The 16,417-nt window shown below is 48.4% G+C and overlaps 1 protein-coding gene across 1 annotated transcript in view; it reads left to right on the top strand.

Annotated features, from left to right (window-relative positions):
• The first annotated feature begins 11,813 nt into the window (after nucleotides 1–11,813).
• The window catches only part of LOC122365284, a 29,499-nt gene continuing 24,895 nt past the window's right edge, over nucleotides 11,814–16,417 (top strand). Inside the window, exon 1 of the mRNA XM_043336379.1 lies at nucleotides 11,814–11,959. The gene's annotated coding sequence lies outside the window, so the exon portion shown is untranslated. The remainder of the gene's footprint in view (nucleotides 11,960–16,417) is intronic.

Here is a 16,417-nt window from a genome sequence, read left to right as displayed (position 1 = left end):
AACGAACGGCGCATATGGCGCGGATTACCTATACCTTTATAGGCTAGGTCATGTGCGCACTTATGGTTTAATTGTTTTATACGGTTCTTCGACAGTACCCAAGTGTGTGATCGATGCATCCAACAATTTAACGTGTCATTTATCAACATCGTTTGAGGGCTGAGATCAGCCTTTGCAAACAACTAAAGTACCTATGTCTATTGCCTACTCTATTTCTAAAAATGGGGAGTCGCCACAGACGCCAATCTCGATGACCGACCCATCCGGATGACCGGGTGGATCGGTCGAAGGACCATAGTCACCATAGAACTGTCTGTCATACCTATATGAACTGTCACCATAGAACGTTAACAGGTCTAGGGACGGGACATATTTTACTTTGACTTGCCACTGTCTGTACTGTACTGTACATAGCTTTGAGCAATACTATTAATTGAAATCAGCAAGGAGCCACCTCTCACGGCAGGCCCAGGTTTCATAATGCAACTAAACCATCCATGAGTGTGGAAGGGTGCGTGTCCACTGCAGTGCCGCCGCGCCGACCGGCCATCCTCTCGGTCTCAGCAGAGGGGCAGGGTCAGGGTCACGCGGCGGCCGGCGCCCCGCGCACTCGGCCCGCGACCAGTGAAAGTGGGCTCTCCTTTCTACAGAGCGCCGCGGCTGGCCGGGCGGTTTTCGACAGGCGCGCTCGGCGCCGGCTGTCCAGGGTCGCCGGCGCGGCGGAGAGCGGCAGGGGACACCCCGTCCGTCCCCGCGCTCGGCGCCGGCTGTCCAGGGTCGCCGGCGCTGCGGAGAGCGGCAGGGGACACCCCGTCCGCGCCCCGCGGGCGACGCCCCGCGATCGGACGACCGGACGACCGGGTCGGTCGGTCACACCTGCTCACTGTACGTACGGTGGATCTAGTAAGGATCTCCAGACGCAACTAGATGGCGTTGAGCCTCAGTCGAGTCCATGTGAAATTCAAGGAGAGGTCACTACCGAGCTGGGCCCGATGGGGAGGTGGGCGGGGGGGGGGCGGTGGCGAGGTCACGGTGCGGGTGACCTGTCAAACAGCCCCGGCGCGGTGGGGCACTGCCGCAGGCAAATGGCGCACTCCAGCGTTGTTCCATATCGTGGTGGTGGGCCGGGCGGCCGGTTAGCTTTGCTGCTTGGAAGGAGAGGATAATGAGGCATGGGTTTGCTGTGGCCGGTTCATCTACTGTCGTCTGTCAACTATGATGAACCCAAAATAATGCAAATGTGGTGTTGGTAATGCAGCTGGCAATGGAAAGCTAGCGAATGCTCCGAGCGCCCATTAGCTATAAGGATTAAGATTATCTCTGAAATTTTCATTGAATATAATTCAAGCTCTAGAAAGATCGTATCGTTCGCCAGTTTTTTTTTTTAACCGGCTGGCGTTTCTTGCGTGGAGCGCCTTGGGCAAATAATTATCACGCAGGTGATTTTTCTGCTGGTAAGATGGGCCTTTAAGGTCAAATCTATATAGTCGCTAAGAGAAGATGCGGAAAAGTGGACGAATGCCACATTTTTTTTGCATGAAATCTGGAGTTAAAAAAGCGAAAAGTTATTATACGTGTAAGCTAAAAACAATAAGATCAGTTTATGAAAATATTTGACCCGAAATTAGCCTCTGTTTTGTCTGACCATGATTGCGTGTAAGACATCGGTCCAACCGGGTTCAACCCGGCCCAACCTGGTTCGGCTCCCCCTTTTTAATATAAATTTGGCCCGAACCTTTTGAAAGAAAGGAATCACAAGGACAAGTCCCCGATAAGCTGAGCTTGTTGCGTTGACCCTGCTCTCTACCCTCCGATCAAGCAATCCCTGGTCTATGGCAGAATTTAGAGTCCAAATTTTAACGTGTGCACATAACGCGCACGGCCGGTCCCCTCACTGACTTCCCCTGGCAGCGGCCTGCCACCAATCACAATCATACCCGTCAGGAGCCGTTCAAAAACGTCAAGCACACGTCGCGTTTCGAACCCGGACTTCTGCAACCGGGACGTGCGCTCTCACCACATGGCACATGGAGTCCAACGCTCTACCGACCGAGCTACCGGGACGGACATTTACCTTGGGGTTTCGCCTCGTGACATTGACAGACGTCAGACACTTTGGCCGAACTTTAGCCGAAACACTGAGCAAGCTGCGCAGGGCGATAGGTGCTCGTAGCGTTGAGGTTGAGTAACCTGTGAGCTGAATGCGCTGTCGTGAGTTTGAGCCCCACTCCCGGGTCTGGTTTTATCTAGACACAAACCAAAACCTTTCCTTCTACTGCAATACAGAAAAGCACGATGACATCTTTCCCCAATATCTTTTCCCAATATACTCTCCAAAAGTCAAAATTATCGCTTTTAAATGTTAAGCTAAGTTTCATCTTTTAAGAAAATGTTTTTGGTCATTTGTCTGGAGCCATTTCAACTCTTTTTTCTTTTCTGCTTCTTTCGGACCCGATAAAACCCACCAAAACTGAACCTGCCAATTGTAAAATATCTAACTCAAATAACAGTTTAGAAAAGCCTCATCATGCATCATGAAAAGCATCATGCAACTATCGACTGAAAATTTGCTATGAATACGTCCTAGATTTCAATTATATGTAATTGTTCAACATTTTGGCTGGAACTGACGCTGCCTCTGGCTTGCCCGTTTGTTTGAGATAATGACTCCCTTCAGTCGCATTCTTGCTGGTTCCACATGAACAGGATACCACCATACCGGAGTGAACGCACCCGCAACCATCATCCCCTCCCCTCAGCCTCGGCGCAGTGGCGGGCGGCCCTGGGCGGCCCACTCCCGGCGCTACGCACGCCCCATGTGCCGCGATACCGCGTCACTCCCCCTCCCTCCTTCCCCCACAATGACCGGTGACCTCACTTCCCTCGGGATTTGGACTCGCCCTACCCCGACCGTAGCGCCACGTGGTGGCTCTGGAGATCTTAAATAGACCCACTGTACAGTGCAAGGCCGCTTCTTCCGGTCAACCGGCTTAAAGCCATTAGAACACAGCTTTTAAACGGTTTGGTAATCCTGTAGGCTGCAGCAGCTTTTAGTGATTATGCACGCTGCAAGTATTTGATACCGGTGGTCACTTGGTTTTTTTTTCAAAGCTAACAATTTCCTTCCATTTTCAAGCACGTAACACGCTGTTCTGTTGAAGTTTTACTAGCGTAGGTTCTTGTTGAAAAGGCATGTCTGACAGTTTTTAATTTCCGCATTGACCGGTGTCTTGCCGTGGGGAATGGGGCGCCTGTCTTTGCCCGCCGTTCATCGTTACCCACCGTCTCATGTTTGCGATGTAGGTGTTCACTCGTCAAGTGTTACCATCTGTGGTTCGTAGGCCGCGCGTGAGGCGCCGCTGGCTGGAGCGGCTCGCCATGTTCAGTTCCCAACATCCACCCGTGATCACGGACCGCAGCCAGAGGCCGCCAATGGGTGCGACCGGCCCCGGTCCACGCCCGCGCCACGACCATACGACTACTGATTGGCCAACAGGACAAAGGTTCACGGCTCGCGACCGAGCGAAACGCGAAACGCCGCCGATATATTGGTGCACTCGCTTTCCGGGTCTTATGTGCAGCCCGACTGCACTGCCGCTCCGCTGCGCTTTGTTTCGCGTACCCTAACTTTGTAACTTGGCTTATTGAAACCGTGCGAAAGTTGGTAGTGTGAATTATGAAAGCTAGTGTAGTGTGACAATTTCGTAGAAACTGCAGTGTCAGGTAGAATCCAACGATCTGGGTGGGATATTTACAAAATTAAGTCTACTTATCGTATAGGTACTGTAAGCTAGAGAGCTAATTGAATAACTCCCGACGTTCAAATGTACACATGGCTGTACCTGGCCATTGCACTCTGTAAAGTGCACAGCCATCGGGTTATCGACAACTTTGCCCGCCGGATGCAAGTGTGCCTACGCCCTGCAGCGCCGTGGCGCTCACCTGGAGCACATTGTGGAGCGTCAGTAAAACACACACTGTACTAAAAGTATTCGTAGTGAAGACTTGAAACGTGGATGTATGCTACATAGGTGTGACCTTAAGTGGCCGAAGTTTGGTGATGATCTGAATAAAACTTCCGAAGTTATTCGAAATTTGGTGATGACCGTTTTTTGTGTCACCCTGTAATAATGGCCTGACGTAGAAAAACAAAGTGATCATTTTGACACTTATTACCTGAGGCTTTCTTTTGTGCACTGCAAGGACGTGCCGTTGTAATCAGATGAAAGGTGCTGCAACCATCACGATATCAGTGAGTGGCCTCACTCCTCTGACAGGACAATACCAACGGTAGATCGCTCTCATCCTTTGGAAGGTAGATACCTATACTACACAATTATTGAGGCGTCAAACAAGCCGGCATTGGCTTTCACGGACACAAACACCTATCTCGCCACCCAGGGCCGCACCACCACCAGCACCAACCGCTCGCTCGAGTAGGTCACCAGTTACCGCAGCTTGGCCGCCACCATCACCAGTACCAATCCACTGGTGTAGGTCACCGCTCACCAGTCACCACTGCACCTTGGCCGTCACCGTCACCGGCACCGCTCGGGGGCGGCCGGTGGCGCAATGCCGACTCTCAGCAGGAGAGCCAACACTCGCAGCAGACCCAGTGAAGGCAGATGAAGTGGGCTATACCAATACAGCTCCAAATTGAATATCAGCAGGGTGTGACCTGGACATTACTCATGAGTCATGACTCACGAATCATGAAGACGTTTCCATATATCACCGAAACCGTTAGTCGGTCCCGTTGCCACATCTGTTCATGATATTGCACATCGGTTGATGAGTCTTGATAGTGTAATCTTTATTTTGTTGTTTTATGTTTGCCCAATGCTTCTGTTCCTTATAGTGAAAAAGATATTCACAAAAAGAAAGCCAAAAATATGGATTCGTAAGTTTACCTTTGCTTTGCCACACACACACATACACTGAAAACAATTTAACCCAAGGCCCGCGAGTAAACCGGTGTTTTGCGGGTACCCCTATCCGCAACCATTTTTGACCACCCTCCCAGGAGTACAGTAAGGTCCCATTGCAGTGTAGTCGTCCCTGCTCTCAGCGGACTTGTTCGCTGACAGCGGTTATATCCGCTCAGAGCAAGTACGACTACACCGCAATGGGACCTAGCACTACTCCTGGGAGGGTGGTTAAAAATGGTTGCGGATAGGGGTACCCGTAAAACACCGGTTTACTCGCCAGCCTTGGGTTAACCCGCGCGGGGCTGGGGGGGTAAATTTTACCCCCCCTCGCGAATTTTTGCGATATCTCAAAAACGGCGGCGCGCAGCGCCGCCAAACTTTCAGTACCTTTTCTTACATCAATTTGACACGTTCCCTGAAAATTTGAGCGAAATCCGTCGGAAAATTTTTGAGAAATTGACGTTTTAGTGACGTCATGTTCGCCATTTTCGCCTCAAAAACGGCAAAAGTTCAAACGCCGCTAACATCTTCATTTTTAAAGGAATCAAGACGTAACAAAAAAGGTTATACGTAATTTTACTTTGTCTATCAAATGGCTATCTCGGTTTTTTGAAAATTTTTGATTTTGGCCTAGATTTTTTTAAAAAACTGACTTTTTTTGGGAAAATCATTATAAAATCCAAAATTTTGATTCTATCGAAAAAACCGGAATATATGTCAGAGGAGTGGTCTATGTGCACCTACATACCAAATTTTAGAAGAATCGGTTCAAAAATGTGGGAGTTATTCAAAATTTTATGACGTCACGACACACAAAATTTTTGAAAAATGACTTTTTTGGAAGTTCTAGACCTCGTACGGAAACAAAAATAGCACCATTCGATTCGCCGTGAAAAACTGCATCAGATAGACACCTTTTTAGGCCTTAACAACCAACTTCAAAATTTGACCTCACTTGACCTGACCTTGACCTAACCTCGACCTGAAATTCATCCAGAAGTGGTCCATATCACTTATTGAGTGTGCCTATTGAATTCTATGAGTAAAATGACCCATAAAACATGTGTCGCACATGCCCTTTTCTATATTTGGTTTTTGGTGACCTGACCTGACCTGACCTGACCTTGACCTTGACCTCTGAATGATATTGTATGCAACGAATATTGTCTTGGTAGCCTAAGAACACGTTTTGGGCGATCAGTCTCAGTCCATGACTCCATTCTTCGGCAACTACGGTGCAAGGCCGATACTGTAGAAACTTGCAATTTGTACCCTTGACCTGACCTTGACCTTGACCTCAAACTTTAAATTAAGTACATGTTTTTAGTAGTTCGTGATGAGAGCTTTCGATTGGCGTTTGAATTTTCCAATTCGGACCATTAGTTCGGCATATTTACGTCTGGACAACGAGTTGCGGGGAAAAGTGCTGATTGTGTTGCAGTTTTAGGAGCCGGTGATTAGGCTGGATTTTTGGGTTACTTTTTCGTTCCGATTCATGTATTTCATAGTGTTTGGCTTTTGAATATTTTAGTTCTCTCAGATAAATATTACTTGCCTTACAACTTTTGTAAAAACGTTTCATTTTTTATAAGCCGACGTTCAGAGTCCTAAAAATACATCAGCACTACAATCATTGTAAACAAACAAATGGAGCACCACGTCTTGGCTCTGTTCCAAGGCCATTTTTTAGTTTATCTGGTGGTTTTCTTGCTCTTGTATGTCGTTTTGTTGGATGTTTTGAATCCCTTAAGATTGACTTATATCATATTTAAGAAGCATGTTGACTGAAAACAATCTGAAGTATCCAGGAGGCTGACAGAGGTCCTGACTACTGAGCAATATCAATATCAAGTTGAACAAGTTATGAAATTTTGGTTGATAAACGCAAGTTGATCGGGCTCATATATCAGCAAGAAAAAGTAAAATTAAAAGAGCTTATTGTCCAAAAACAAGCTATGTATAATATTGTAGACCTTGGAGCAATACTGAAGAGCACGCTGAGCAGGATCATGCCAGAAAATGTTGACTGATGAGCGCATATTGATGTATTGGTATGAATATTGAATGATAACTAAAACTTACAACAGCAAGATAAATTAGTGCTAACTATCAAGTTAAAATCTAGAATGAATGGACTTGGGCAGTTTGTTAGATGCTATGCAGATTGTAATGTGCATCAGGTACTCAGTGTCTGGCAAATGAAACATGCGATCATTCCATTGCTACTGGAGGAGAAAGCTTGGATCACTAAATCCACTTTATGTTGATTTTGATGTTAATCATCATCACTGTATTTCTTGAAAAAAGGATTGTAGTAAAATAGTCAATGTGACAATCCATGCAATGATGTGATCATATTATGTGTTCATAGTCATTCGTGATAGTCATTATTGGTCCAATATACAATGGCAAAGCTCTCAGTCTCAGCGTTTCTTCCTGTGGATGGCCAGCAGTGACTCAGAGCGTAGAAGTATTAGTTTTCTTCACAGGGCTGGGATAAAAAGTACTGAGGGTAATCTTCCACCAAGGAACTCTACTTTGACATGGTATGAGATGTAGGCACAAGTAGGTAGGTGCTCAGTTCCTATAGTCAGTAGTTGTGTATGTTTAGTCGGGTTAGCTTAGATCAGATTGTTAGTTTTTCAATTTGCCAAATGTCCATAAAAATGTGACCTGAGCAATGAGCATACCTGAACCTGACTAACCTGACAGCTGACCTAACCTCAATCATCACACATATTTGCAGCCTACCCAAGACCTGCATGGCAGCAGCACCCAGTTATAGGTAGGTACTCACCCTAACTCAATCTTACCTGCTAACCTTCAACTTGCCAAAAGTTAGCTGAAGCTCACATTGCCAAGCTGTGTCCAGGGAAACAGTCAACTGAGGAACTGGCTCATTGGGTGGCTGGTGTGAGTCTGTGCATTTAAAGTGTTTCTTCTCTGAAGCTGCTCTGCACTGCTGTATGTCATGTTAGATGCTCAGAAAATGTGGGAAATGATTACTAAGCTACTTTAGTGCTTTGTTAATGCTCGAGACATGAACAAGTACAGATCCTGCAGGGTACAGCTATATGAGTTAGGTGCTAGGTGAGTATGTTATGTGAATGTGCTGTTCCCTGTTTGACCATAAGTATACAAACAAGCACAGGGTCACAGTTATATTCAATCTCCACATAAACATACAACAAAAACGGTCATATAGCATAACTCCGAACACACCACAGATAACTTAAGCCCTTGAAGGCACAAAAATGTTTTGATTAACAGGACAGGTTTACAATATATCCTCTGTCCTTGGGGGATCTTGCTGCCAAGTTGAGGTATGATGACTGAACTTCAGGATTGATCAACCTTTTCTTAGCCACTGCTTATATACGAGAAAGACCAAATGCTTGTTTGTTTTGATTTACAGGACATGTATACAATATATCCTCTGTCCTTGGGGGATCTTGCTGCCAAGTTGAGGTACGATGACTGAACTTCAGGATTGATCAACCTTTTCTTAGCCACTGCTTATAAACGAGAAAGACCAAATGCTTGTTTGTAAACTGCGTTGAAAATTTAATGATCCACCTTCAATTCTGACATGAAGGCACAAATGAAATAGTTCCCTCTCCTTTTGGAATACACAAAGCAAAATATTTAATAAATTTTAGTGGATGGACAAGAGCAATTAGCATAGCTTTCCCTCAAGTTAACTTCTGGCACTGTTGTGATGAACTACACTGACGCTTATTCGCTTCATATTTTGTAACAAACGCGCTAAAACTGCAATATAACAGCACTATATTCTTCTTGACAAAATACAATAGTATTAAAAACTTAGCCCTGATGGCATTCATTCTTGGTGTCAACGTAATTACAAAATATTTTGTAGTAACTATTGAATTCCGGCCGAAAACAGTGCACGGTTTAAAAAAGAATCATTCCAATGACGGTCCATTCTTGCGGTCCTGAAATCGCCACTATTTCCGGCCTCTCCAACGCAACTCGTTGTCCAGACGTAAATATGCATTAGTTCGGGAGATAACAGGGGGGGGGGGGTAAAATTTACCCCCCCCCCCAGCCCCGCGCGTTCGGCTGAAGACCCCAGCCCCGCGCGGGTTAAATTGTTTTCAGTGTACACACACACAACGAATTTTATTACCAACATAAATGGACAGAAATAAAGATGGATCAACAGCCGGCAGGAGCAGCGCCAGGGGTTCCCAGAACTTGCCTTGTCGCAATAAAAAATTGGCACCGAACCGTCGAACCGATGAAAACGTCAAACGAGCGCTTCACATCCGTAAAGCTTCCTATTTTCCCATCCAGCTTTATCACCTCATGACACAGACAAAATAATGTGTCCTTCAGTCGTGCTGGGTACATAAATGCTGGTCTAAGTTTTTTAGGAAGGGGTACAGAGCTACTTCTCATAAGTAGTCGAACATGAAAACCCGCAGCACGTAATGCCGACTGCATAAGGATTGGCTTTATGACCTGGTTGCATACCAGCATTTGGAGATATACACATCCGATGCCTAAATTGTTCTCGGCTGTGCCATCAATAGGTAGATACAAAAAGCCGGCGTAACAAGCCCCCCAAAGACTGTCCGCCGGCGGGTTCCGCAGATTTCCGCGATTGGCGACCGGTGCCATCCGTTCGATGGGGTAACCGAGCTTATCACACACTACGGCCATAGGCTCACTATGTGGAGAGAAAGTGGTCTTGCGTCGGACTGCGCCTGCCGTCCAACTGGTCAGGGAAGGCCGGCCAATACGGGCACGACTCATTGCAATATGTAGTGGTGTCCGACGTGACTCTGCCGTAGAGCAAACTTTGTCTCGGAGGTCGGAGCACTGCTGCCATCCAGGGGACGCATCTTTCTTTCTCTTCCACCTCTTTCTCTCTCCTCTCTTCTCTGTATCTGGCTTTAATCACCTGTCTGTCTATTCTATTCATTCTCTCGAGGCCACTCATCCTATGCAGTATACAACCCATTAATTTGTGTCATTTTTTAACCGCAGTGCCTCAAAGCAGTGCTGCGTTGGACAATGCACCACCCTCTGATCCTCGCACCAGTCCGCGGGTGCCGGTGTCAGAGCGGCTCTGCGGTGTCGGGCCGGACGGAGCGGATGCCAACTCCGCCTGGGACTCCACTCACCCCTCTGAATGGCGGGCAACACGCTCGTACTGCTGATAACACGGGCGGCGAACGTGCACCAGAAGACGTGACCGAGAGGTCATCCGGCGGCCATAATAGCGGCGCAGAGGTCACTCAGCCCTAGGGCACGGTTGCGTGTCAGGTCGCGGCACCAGCCACCAACAAAACACACACAGACGAGGCAGAGTGTCGCAAGGCCGCCGGCGTGGGCGCTGCTGTGCTGAGAGATACCGCCGGACGGCCGCGCGGGCCGCGGGGACGCGGAGGTGACGCACAGCAGACCCCCGGGCTGGCCTACTTTGGCCCTTCTCAATAGGAAACAGGCCACGGCCGCGCCAGAGGACATCGTAGAGGTATAGACGGGACAGGACGTCAACGGACACGGTAGAGGCACACGTCAACGAACTCGGTAGAGGTAGGTATGCACGGGAAGGGACAGCAACTGACACACCAGAGGAACGGGACGCCAACAGGGGTATAGACGAAACGGGACGTCAACACGGGTACAGAGTACAGACGGACCGGGATGTCAACAGAGGTAGGAAATAGGTATAGAAGGAACGAGACGTCAGCTTCACGAGAGAGGCATCAAGTCAGCAGGGATATACATACTACATACAGTACACTAGTTATACATATACGGGGACGGTGGGACGAGACGAAACGTTAGTTTACATAGCAACAACACGGAGCGGGAAGTCAGAATGTACGGGAGCTACGCGGAACGGGAGTCGGAACGTCAGGAGACACGGCAGCGACACGGGACGTGACGGGACGTCAGCCTTCGCGGCAGTGGACGGGACGGGACGGAGCAAAAAGTCAATTCGTACCACAAAGATTAGAAAGAACAGTTGAGCCTTTTTACCGTAAAAAGGGGGAAAGTTGTTTTTTCATTCAGTCGCGATGTAAGAAATACGACATTCGGATATATCTCAGACAGCTTTTGCAAAATTGTCAGAGAACTCAGATTTGTTTTAAATAGAAACACAATTTTTATTAACGAATAGTGTTTAACTATTGACAACAAACCTTCGGTTAATTCGGTCGGGTGTGGAATAATTATGATAGGTACCTACGTTAATGCTTTCTTTATACATTTTATTACAAATTTTAAGCATTGAGCCTGTTTCCATGGTATATGACGGTTGTTTTATTCAGGAGAGAAATCTTGTTTGATATGCTCAGGAGCCTCGATATCCTATAAATAACAAACCCAGATCAGACTCACTTGATGGATTACCCGTAATGAATGATCACCTGCTCACACTCAGTGTCATCGACCCTCGCGCTGTACCTTTAACTAGCACCATGGAGCGACAGAGCCCACTCATAGCTCCAGTCATGGCCAGTCTCTAATCGGAGTGGGCATCTGTTCATTCTACGGCAGGTACCGACTTGTTATTGTTTATCCGTCAGTTTACAGAAGCCTCAGGCCTACCATGTGGGGCAACGAACCGACCTGTCCATGTGTACTGATACATACATACATCTGAAGCACACCTTTGACTCGGATTCCTGCCGTGCCATGAGGACGGCTCCGCGGCAGCTGCGCCGATCGGCCGGCGCTCGGCGGTCGGCTCGGTGACACGGCTCGGTGACACGGCTCGGTGACACGGCTCGGTGACACGGCTGACCGACGGTGGCCGACCGACGCACGCCGACCTTGCCGCCGGCGCTGCCGGTGAGAGGGCACACGCCGGCCAGGCGCGCGGCGCGGCCGGTCGACGGCAGTCCGGCCACGGCGCCAGTCGAGTCCAGCGGCGCTCCGTCCCGTGCGCGTGTCCCACCGAGCTGCCGCCGACCCCAGCGACGGTCGCCAGCCGCCCCGCCGCGCCCCGGAGCTCCGACCACGGACAGCACGGCCCGCACCATCACCTCCCGGTAGGTGACCCGCTCAGCAGCGCCGTGGGTGTCGGTATGCGCTCACCTACATCGGCTCCTGTCTGTTCGAGACTCGTGTCATCATTCACGGTTCTACGGCAGATGAGCAGTCGGCTGGGACATTACTTTCATTTTCGCTCAGGCACTCTCTGTTTCACAGTACTGCACCTCCTGCATTGAGCCAGCTTTGCCGCCACCTTTCACACTGATCTGCAAGAGCGCACACTTTGTTACTGGCACTGGGCACTTGCCCATCCATATGCATATGCCTATCTATATTATAGAAGCCGAAAGTTTTATTAAACCAAATGTTCGATTCGCACCCGACGTTATCAGTTATCACTCCTAACTGTTATGCAAATGCGAGTGTGCGCTATCGAATGACGCGTTGCCACTATAAACCTGTCGAAAGTGACTGGACAAACTGCCGAGTCGTGTCAGGTCAGAGTCACGACTCGGAGTCCCTGCGGCGCCGAGTCGCCGGGGATGACTCGACATCACTCTCTGCCGGTGTGCTGAACGCTTTTCTCCGCCGTCACACTCTGAAAACTCGGCCGCGAAGGCGGCGGCGTCGGCGGCGTCGGATCGTCTCAGTGCAGAGTTGGCGGCGAGTGAGAGCGTGGTGACCATTCTGTGTTGACGGCTGCGTTATCAAGCCGTTCTGTGGCTGACGGCTGCAATATCCAGCCGTCTGCGCCGTGCCGCGCATGGCCGGTGAGTTATCAGGAGCTCCATGTAACACATGGGAAGTTATCTGCAGAACTACCTTCATTATTGCTCTGCCATATGCTCTGTGGCGATTTCTGACGCAAAGAAAAGGAAGAGACCAATGTGCAGTCAAACGGCTTCATGTGCAACCGGTTTTTGTTTGATCGCGCTTTTACTGGACTGGACCAGTTCCGTATCATTGGTAGCAGTTTATATCAATTTCTGTTATCAGATTTACAAACCATTTAATGGTCTAACTAGTCGTCTTGTATTTAGGCATCGTAATGTGCCAGTAACTACAAGAGTAATGTGAGGTAAAATTAATCATTATCATGCTAAGGCTTACATCTATCGTAGCAGAGCAAAAGGTATGCCTCTGATAAAATTGATATGCGCCTACAGTCTTGTGTAATGTAGGTACATATGTGGCTTTGCTGTTGATTATCAAAAGCATCTTTTACGTCGATAACATGGTTAAAACTGAACTTTAATTGTGCTTCCATTGGCTAATAAGAGTACCTGTAAAACTATACTGAATATCTACGCGAATGCGTAAATGCATCATTTATTCTTATAACATACGATTTATTCATTTCAGTTAGGCGTAGCACTTTGGGTAAATATGCCCTAAACACCTTGCACGTTGCACGAGGCGACACACAAATGACTTGCTCCTGTCCTTAAAGCCTCAAGCGCGGTTAAAAAAAATAATGTGCCTTGGCCTTCGGTTTCCTGAGAATAATGCATATATCGCTGCTGTCGCAACTATGCTGTTGTTTATACGTCAATTCAATGACAGTTTCCGACATTTAAATGTAACCGCAACTTGTTTAAACCAATATAACTGAACCCTTACTTTCCCAAAAGAAACTCACATTTTAACCAGGAGCCTGTCAGTAATAGGGTTAAAGAAAAGCTTATCAGAATGAAGCATGCTTAACAAGGACAGCCGAGGGATGATTGCACGCATATGCGATGTCAGGCACATACACAGCATTCAAATAAAAACCAAAAACTGGCCTGACCAAACACGGTGTCATCCACTTCATCACGCGTCTTGCAGCGTGTTTTCTGTACGGGCGGCGGCCTTGACACCGCCGCTGAACATCGGAGAGCCCTTTGGTATCCGGCGACCAAAACACCATCTGCTGCTCTTCTATAGTGCGTGACCCTCGTATGAGTGACGTCACCGCCGCCTTTCTTACGTCACACGAGGCCCGTACACCGCGGCGGCTGGTGGCGTACAAACACGCATTGTTTTCTATCCTCCAGCCGCCCGAGGTGGCCCAGTCTGCCGAGCACGAGGTCATCTCGCATCAGCGGACATGAATGGTGGTCGCAATGTTTTCCGAAGTCAAGGTCAGCTCATATTTAGCTCTCAGAATGTCTCAAAGACTTATTGTAGCGCTTTCAAAATGAGGTAATTATCAGTTGTAAATGTAGACAAATGTTACAATAGCTAATAAGCCAGAAACGTAGTTGAATCGTGAATGCTAAAATGTCATTAAAGATAACGTACACATTAAACATCCTGGGCACTCTTGGGTCCTGCTGAATACCTATCCACCTGCCCTTTGTCTTCACAAGCATAGGTTATAATTAGGTATTGTTTTTAGTGATGAATTAAATTGCTGCCTGTGGGATGGCCGCCAGTCCTAAACAGGGGTGGGTAAATGAGTGATCAGGGGTTGAATGTGTTTGTCCAAGCCTAGAAAAAAAAAGACAGATGGCACACAAGTTACAACACAGTGTCACAACATTATCGTGTGTAACACCCCTGTCATCTTAGAAAATGGAGCAACGATGGCCTTGTGAAACTGCAGCTAATGGTGGCTTTGTTTAACACAGTTATTATTAAAGAGCCTTGGGCCAGCAATTCACATGTATTCATAATCTCTAGTCCCCTCCCCCCCCCCAAAAAAACGCACTCGTGAACTCTCTGAAAAGCTCTTTCCATCTCCACCTCTCTCTCGTCTCTCTCTCTCTCTCTCTCTCTCTCTCTCTCTCTCTCTCTCTCTCTCTCTCTCTCTCTCTCTCTCTCTCTCTCCCTCTCTCCGTCTCGTTCCTTTCTTTTCTATTTCTCTTGCTCTTCCTTTCTTCTTCTCACTTTGTCACATGAGAGCAAAAAGTGCCTAGCCTAATACGAGTAAGCAAGCGGCCGTGAGATTGCACGAGCCTGTCCCATAGCAAGTAGACTGCGAGGAACGTAACTCCACACAACCAGCTAACGATTTTTGGAAACTGTAGTTAGGCATAGGCCCGGGCAGCGCTTGTCGAACAGCACTGCGGATCCGAAGGTTGGGACTTTAATTGTGAAAAACCGCCCGCCCGCCCGCCGCCAAACGCAAACACCACAAAACGCGCAAAACGCACGCCTAAAACGCCAACGCAAACTTCGCAAAAAAACAATCGCCCGCCCGCCGAAAACCGCAGAAAAAACGCACAAAATGCCGCAAAAAAAAACGCGCGTCCGCCGCAAAACACAAACACCGCAAAAAACGCAAACACCGCCGCCGCAAAAAACGCCCGCATCGCCCGCCGCCAACCGCGTAACGCCGCAAAAAACGGCCGCACGCCGCGAACCGCAAAACGCCGCAAAAACGGCCACCCGCCGCAAACCGCTAAACGCCGCAAAAAAAACGACCGCCCGCCGCTAACCGCAAATAAAGGCCGGCCGCCGGCAACCGCAAAACGCCGTAAAAAACGGCCGCCCGCCGCAAACCACAAAACGCCGCAAAAAACGGCCGCCCGCCGCAAACCGCAAAAAGCCGCAAAAAACGGCCGCAAGCCGCCGCTAAAACGGCCGCCCGCCGCCAAACGCAAACAGCAAAAACAACCGCATCGTCCGCCCGCCCGCCGCCAAACACAAAAACCGTAAAAAACGCAAACACCGCCGCAAAAAAACGCCCGCAACGCACGCACGCCCGCCGCCAACCGCAAAACGCCGCAAAAAAACAGCCGCCCGCCGCCAAACGCAAACACCGCCAAAAACGCAAAAACGGCCGCCCGCCGTCAAACGCAAACCCCGAAAAAACGCAAACACCGCCGCAAAAAACGCCCGCCGTAAGAAAAACGCTAACACTGACGCATTAAGACAAATATGGCGCCCTGCGGCAAGTGAGGTGCATTCATATCTGCCGTTTAAGCAGCCATTCCTTAATTACAGCGCATCCTAATCGTCCAATGTTCGACAAAGTTACGCACATTCTGCGCTTTGCGGCAAAAATGGCGCTTTGAGACAAACGTGGCGCACTGCAACAAACATGGCGCATTCGTTCATGTCGCTTAACAATTCATCCACCCACCAAATTCTAGCCCAATCGGACTTAAACTGAAAAAGTTATGTACATTTGAATATTTCACTATAAAATATCTCCGCAACGGAGGTGCCCAGATTTGCACGTGTGCCACGTGACCACCGGTGGTGCAAGCAAGACTTGTCCCCTCACTGATTGCACCATTTCAGTGTTCCTGGCTTGTGCTGTTTTGGTGTTATATCGGCAAACACACGATAATCTGGGAGGCACGCGACTCAAAACGTGGCCACGTGGCACGTGCCGGACCTTTGATAGCTTCACCGTTCACGCCACGTGATGACCCATCGACGTGGCCATCAGCATGTAAAAGATGATCCCGGCCGGTGTCACCGTCTCTGAACAGTGGACGGCTAAACTTGAAAAACGGGAAAATCTAGGGAAATTTCACCTTTCGAATATATAATTTCCCAAGAATTTTAAATTCTTCATTTTA

This window comes from Amphibalanus amphitrite, unplaced genomic scaffold (genome assembly GCF_019059575.1).
Source record: "Amphibalanus amphitrite isolate SeventyFive unplaced genomic scaffold, NRLGWU_Aamphi_draft 000728F_arrow, whole genome shotgun sequence".
Lineage (NCBI taxonomy): Eukaryota > Metazoa > Arthropoda > Thecostraca > Balanomorpha > Balanidae > Amphibalanus > Amphibalanus amphitrite.
This window is presented reverse-complemented; position numbering and strand designations above follow the sequence as displayed.